Here is a 7,673-nt window from a genome sequence, read left to right as displayed (position 1 = left end):
CCTTAAATAAACTGCATAAAGGAATCAGTCCAGGGATTGGCACATAGTAAGTGCTCAGTTGGTAACAGGAGTATTTAGAGATGAATAAAAGGCAACATTATGCATACTCATTAATTAATTTCTCAAGGTAACTGTGGTGGTTTGACTGAGAATACTCCCCATAAGCTCATATATTTCAACACTTGGCCTGCAGTTGGTGATGTTGTTTGGAAAGTCATAGAATCATTAAGAAGTCTAATCTTGCTGGAGGAAGTATGTCTCAGAGTGCAGGCTTTGAGAGTTCATATTCCCACTCCACTTCCAGTTTCCTCTCTTTGCTTAGTGTTTGCACTGAAGAAGTGATCGCTTAGCTTTCTGCTCCTGGTACCACACCTGCCATGCAATGCCATTGCATCCCCACCTGAATGGATTCATATCCCTCTGGAACCATAAGCCAAAATAAACTCTCGCTTCCATGAATTACTGTTGGTCATGGTATTTTATCATAGCAACAGAAAAGTAACTAATATAGTAATAAACTAGAAACAGTCAAATTATTGAAGCAAAATCTTTTAATCTAAAATCAAGTATTTTCTTCATAATAAGACACCTCTGAATATTGGATTCACATAGTGTAGAAATGAACCAACTCTATATTGGTGTTCATATATGGTTTGTCATACACTCTACAAGTGGAGCTCCTTCTTTTAAACAACCTCAAATGCCAACTTAAAAGTTAAAACTCCAATTTCTATGTGCTACTGTTTATTGTTAGATGATAAATGTGATCCACATTATTGATGATGCAAGTACTGAACTTATTAATTACTTTTTAATTACTCAACTTGATAAGATATGCAACATTCAGAATTAACAGAAGCCTGGAGTTGAAAGCAAATTTTCATCTTTTCTCTTTGTTACCAAAGCTTCACATAAATAACAATAAAGCTAAGTTTAGGACACAGGAAAATGTACTCACATTTTTTAAAATTGTTACACAAAGAACTAATTATGTTTCTCTTTTTTAATATTAAAGGTGATAAAGGGATTTTGCTTATTTAAAACTATTTGAGCCATATCTACAAGGATGTTGATACTCTGGGTTAGTAGAAAGCGTTTAAAGTGCTGAGCATATATACAAGGTTTCCATAATTCATCAGCTCCATTTTTGTAACTTCCTATGCATTTACAGAGACTGCATACATTATACAGTGATGGATGTGATGCTGATTAAATAAAATTTGTTGTTCTTGCACAGAATACATATATTTTCACATTAATTTAAGAAATTCTAAATGGTATCCTTAAAAATGGCTGTATGTTTACAGCAGAACTGAACCTCACAGTTAACCAGAGTTATAACCAGAATCTGACAAGCCAAAAGTTTGCTTTCCTTGACTTTATAGAGGATGTTGTTCACTCTTCACTACTGTGCATCAAGACCAAGAGAGAAAACTAAAGCACAAAGTACTATTTAAGATCTCCAACAGATTTTGATATCTTCACAGTGTATAGTATTCGAAGTGATGTTCTATTCTCATAGAACTTAATAGTGCTGGAAAACTGACCTCTTCTATTACCCTCTGTGAAAATCACTGGTTACTTCCACACATTTGTACATCTCTGGAAGTAGTAACAAAATCCTCTTAGTTTAATTTAGTTTAACTCAGTGTTCCTCAAGTGTGCTTAAACAGGGAGTTCCTCCGTTCTTCAGAGACCACCTGTATACATCACATAGTCCCTCTTACTCTTGTAAGAGCCTTCTACTTACTATTCTAGTGGATGGACAAAATACCGTTATCTTTAAACTCAGACAGACAGACATTTGAGTTGTCAGCATCCTTGTGAATTTCAACCTCTTTATTTGTAAATTATAGCACACATCCATGATTTTTGTCTTTGTACATATAATTTGATTTGGGGTACACGATTTTGAACTGATCTTGGTATACTACATAAAAATTTCCTGAACATCACCAAACTTTGCTCCTTGGAGATCAGAGTACAGCAGGCCCTCCTTGACAGTGGAAGTCTTATGGTTTCTCCTCAGTGACAATTAGAGCATAAGACCCAGAATAAACGCCATCTGCTACATCTTACAGATGCCAGCTCTAGGGTTGGCCTGGATCCCCTTCAGTACCTCAATATGCATTTCATCAGATGTAAAGACTGTCACAGAAGTAGTGGATGAGCAGCTCTGGCTTCTTGGCTGAGAAAATCTGAGATGATGTCTATGCTGACTCTGAACTATACTCAGGTAACCTGTGGAATGTTTGTTAATTATACAAGCCACCAAGTACCTGCTATTCTGCATTCCTTCCCTTGGTGCTTTTAGTCCCTCATTTGTTTTCTGCTGTCAGCTTTTTACAAGAACAAAAGTACATGGACCACAAAGAGCAACTCTGCAAAGTCCTTCTGCTTCCTAGGACACTTGTGAGACTCATCCCCACTTCATTTTCGGCTCCTGTTTGCATCGGTGAATGCAATTTCTCAATCAACATTTGGCCAAATGACCCATTTGCAATCAGAGACCAGATATATTCTTTTGTATAAACATGATGATAATTCATGTGTTTTGGAAAAACTCTAAACCCATCCAGTTCTCATTACGACCGTGATATTTGGATAAACTCTGGCTTAACAATAGTACTGAAAACTTTCCAGTACAAAGAGCCTTTGCCACTGTTGCAGTATCTAAGCACCTCCAGCTAGTGATGTGCTCACTTCTGTATCGCTGGCATCATTTTTTCTTTCCAAAATAATTTTTAATCTTTTTTTAACCTTTCCTTACCTTCATTATATTTCCTCTCCAACTTTATGCATTTTACCTGTTATTCAGGACTTCTAACCTTCTTGAAGTGTCCTAGCTCAGTTGAATCTCCTTTATACTTATTTTATTAGGTCTTTATCATATTAGATTTGTATTGTCATTTAAAAAACCTCTGTGTGCTTTGTCTTCACCTTGACTGTGAGCAACTGGAAGTCAGAGACTGTATTTTCATCCTTTCAGATTTATGAATCTCATTTATTTGCTGGAGATTCTAAGACAAAACAACTGATAATATATGCCTAACTTGGCATGGAGCCTACCAGCTAATAACTTCTGTGTCTCTCATCACCAGCAACTGATTTTTATTGTTTTAACATATAGCACACCTATGCTAGGCAATATTACATGAAATTTTCATTCATTTTTTCCTAAGGTAGCAAACACATTTACTCCCTTAAAAAGTTAAAATGTCTTGTTGAAAACCTTTTGCAAAACTGTAAGCAGTGGGATTTTAAGGACTGCTTATCGTAAGCATTGGCTAGTGTTGAGTAATAAATTAGATAATGATAACTAGTTAGGGAAGGACTGATGTACATATTTTGAGATCTTGCTATATGCCAAGACCTATTGTAGGAATTAAAATCAATCACTGAGGAAATTGGACATGATCCCTGCCCTCATGAAGCAAAAGCATTCAAGATAATTTTCTCTTGAGAAACTATGAACCCAACCTTGAAATCTGAGAGACAAAAAGAAATATGAGTGGCCATTTGGAATTATGGACATAAAATATATGCATCATCTATTTTATGCAGACATGCTAGTACGTGGCTACATAAAATGGGACCTTTTATTATTCTTTTATGGATTGGCCATAGACTATGCAATACAAGGCGTATGTAAAACAATAATGGAAAAGACAAGACCTGACTAAATAAATCCCTTGAAAGCTTTTTTTTTTTAAAAAAAAAAAAAAACAAAAAAAACACAACAACTTCTTTCATGAGAATAAATTCCCTTCATGCTGTTTTTTGGCTTCTGTTCTTTTCCAGGTTACAAGAATTGGAAACATATTAGGAGAATGACATCTGCATTAAAAATTCTTTGCAATACCTCTGAGTCAACACTAGACCTTTATAAACCAAAAAGAAATACTCAAAATGAATACATTGTGAGAAGGGGAGTATATAGCCCTGGGAAACCAGGTCTCTGCCCATTTGTCTGGGTTGACGGCTGTGACTGTAATAAGAAACTAAAGCCCAACAAATCATGAGACAGTTTTTATTGAAAGTTTTCAGATTGTGACCAGGGACACTGTGAACACATAAGTGTTAGATAATCCTTATGATAAATGGTGGGGGATTGTTCTACAGAATAAATAAAATAAGGGGGTTAAGGGAATTTAACATTACCTGTAGGACTCGTATATATGAAACAACAGACTACAGATATGTTATATCCATAATGTCATAGAAAACAGCTCATCTTTCTTAGAAATTTCTAAGCCATAGAGGGCAATAGATGGATGATTGGGAGGTAGAATCAGAGCACTCTATGATAAAAATGAGGTATTGATTCTGTGAGATTTTAATTTAGATTAGTTCACTTAGAAAAAGTAATAAATTGAAATGTACTCAACATGGCTCACATTCGAAATGACTTATCAAGATTCCAAAATGAAACCTCAGGCAAGCAATAATTTTAACAGTAGCACTCACCCAGGTTGCCCACACTAAATTACAGCATCTTTGTGAATAATTTGGACAAGCATGAGACAAGTGGTATTTCTCTGAGTGATAAATGGGAGCCTGAGCCTCAGTGCCAGAAGGAAAGATGGGAAAAGAACTGGGGGGGGGGCGGGTGGAGCGGAGTAGCTGGCCACAGTAAATTAGCAAGACAAGCATCTCGACTATTAGAAAACCAATTCAACGTAATCCAAGCCAAATATTTGTCCAATGCTTATTCAAATGTAGTTTCAGATGGTCAGATGAAAGGAAGGATCAGTAAGCAAGTGTAGAATTGAATCTTTTAAAATCGTATCTAGATTCTTAGAATTTTAACTTATTAGTGATCAACTTTCATCTGAAAGTTCATTTTCATTCATTATTTTTAGCTTTTTAATGCTTGTAATTAAATAAAAAAGTGCATACAAATTGGCTAACACAAGACGTGATCTATACTAAGATGCGGTTAATAATTACAGTTACTACAGTGTTCAATTGCTAACAGTCTGAGTTCTTACAAGTCAGTGAATGAAGTAAATATTTTTATCATTACATTTATTGGGAAGTTTAGAAAATATTATGTCCCATTACATGCAGCTATGTTTCACTTTTGCATTTTGTTTGACATTACTAAATTCATGACCACAGAACCTGAAAAATTTAGCATTTTATTTGTATATCACTATTTGAAGACTTAAAGATGAGCAAACCGAATTATGCTTCATTACTTTTATGTCAGTTCATAGCATCTCTAGGATGAATGTTTTGCTTGAAATCACACACATACACACACACACACACACACACACACACACACACTCTAATTTGCTTTCTGTTACCGTGATGAAACACTGACCAAAACCAACTCAGGAAGGAAAGGGGTTAGCTCAACTTACAACTCCCAGGATACAATCCATCACTGGGGTAGTGAGAGCATGACTCAGGACAGGAACCTGGAGGCAGGAACTGAAGCACAGACCATGGAGGAATGATGCTTATTGGCCGGCTTCTCTGGCCTGTGCTCAGCCTGTTTTCTTTTTTCCCCCAATATATATTTTATTGATTTTTTGTGCATTTCATTGCATATATCTTAATCATATTTAGATCCCCTTCCTTATCTGCAACTCCAACCGAATTTCATGCATTCTGTAGTCTATGTTAAGACCTATCTAGTCAAGTTTGTGTCTCCAGACGTCTCTCAATATGAGTTCATTCCCTGAAGCCTGTTCAACTTATCTAGTGTAATTCCCTTAAAGAAAAACAACTCTCCCTCACCCAATAATGATCAACTGTCAATAGCTCCTTGGCTAAGGTTGGGGATTGTGGCCTCCTGTCCATTTCCCCAGTTCTATGCTGGGTTTTTGTTTGGTTTGAGTTTGCATGGGTTTTGTGCATGCTGTCACCATTGCTGTAAGTTTATGTGAGCAAGTTCCCAGAATCCAGGAAAACTGTTCCCTTGTGGTCATGCACCACCCATGGCTCTTACAATCTTTCTACCCCTCTTTCTCAATGATCCCTGAGCTATGGGTGGTTGAAGTTTAATATAAGAGTCCTATCCAGAAACACTCTTCAGTATCTTATTCTCTACATTTGGGGCAGTTGTGGTTTTCTGTGTTAATTGCCTGCTGGTGTATGAGAAATCTTCATTGATGAGGGTTGAGAGATACATTTGTACTCTCTCTACACTATGTTTCACTATGTTCCATGAGCCTTAGGTGTAGAGGTTCCATTGTAGATGTGTCATTTAGGGCTAAGCATCTCACAAACTCTGTGTTTGACCTGTTGTGGAACTCTGCAACAGTCTCCATCTGTTTCCAAAAGAAGTTTCTTTGATGAGTAGTGACGTGTATGCTTATCTGTAAATATGATAGATATTTAACATGCAGTAAGAAATTATGTTTTTATAAGGTTGTAACAGATGTAGGATTTTTCTCTAGGATCTATGACCTCTCCAGCCGTGTTATTAGACTGTATCTACAGTACCACATATGAGTTCCTCTCATTGAGCCAGATTTAAGTCCAATTAGATAGATGTTCATTACCCCCAAGATAAAGTATCACTACTGCACCAGTAGAGATACTTTGCTGTGCCAGTCGTTATTATAGTTACTAGACTTTACACCTGGGGTTGGATCATTGAGTATGTTCTCCCTTAACAGTTTGCATACTATCCTCTAGAACTATGAGATCTAGTCTTCAAGGAGAAGGCTTCCAGCTCAGTTCCAGCTCCATTGCTCCAAATCCTGTATTCAAAGTATGTCTTCATACTTCAGGAATAGGGTCTTATCTTCAAGTTCTGGGAGGAAATCAAGGGCTATAACAATAGCCTGTGTTATTTTGAGAGTCTCTTGAATTATTCTGACAAACAACTCAAAGGGAAATTTCTCCTATCTGGCACTGTGTTTCTTGTTATATAACCTTCAGCTATATGCATACACTCATGCATACACTATTTTTCAGTAGGCTTTTTAAATAATACATTTCTCTCTAGTTTTTCATGCCATCTAAACACTGCTTACTGGCTTGCTCCTCTGGCCCATGCTCAACCTGTTTTCTTATAAAACCCAGGACTAGGGCTGGAGAGATGACTCAGCAGTTAAGAGCACTGGCTGCTCTTGTATAGGATCCGGGTTCAAGTCCCAGCACCCACATGGTGGCTAACAACCATTTATAACTCCAGTTCCAGGGGAATCTGGCAGCCTCTTCTGACCTCCATAGGCATTGCACAACATGAGTGCACTTATATACATGCAGGCAATACACTTATAAATAAATAAGTACATAAATTTATAAATAAATACTTATAAATAAAAATAAAATAAAAAAATAAAATATTTCCAGTTTATTATTTATTTAATAACCACATACTTAGAAGAAGCATTTCAGTACAACAGCATTGACATATTCAATAACAATTTCCTGAGCTGTGATGCATCTCATTCAAAATTGGTTGTAAATTTTTAGGTTTACAGTTGAATTATTACGGGTATACAATATTGTACTCAGTAGAAACCCTATAAGATACCAAATTAAATGAGGTTTTAACCTTTTAAAAAGGTCTCCATTTCATTATTAAAATACACAGTTTCATACAGAAAAATTCTTTTTTTCTTTCTTTTTTTGGGGGGTCTTTTTGAGACAGGGTCTCCCTGTAGCCCCAGCTGTCCTGGAACTCACTATGTAGACCAGGCTGGCCTTGA

Source organism: Nannospalax galili, unplaced genomic scaffold (assembly GCF_000622305.1).
Source record: "Nannospalax galili isolate Female #2095 unplaced genomic scaffold, S.galili_v1.0 scaffold17, whole genome shotgun sequence".
Taxonomy (NCBI): Eukaryota; Metazoa; Chordata; class Mammalia; order Rodentia; family Spalacidae; genus Nannospalax; species Nannospalax galili.
This window is presented reverse-complemented; position numbering follows the sequence as displayed.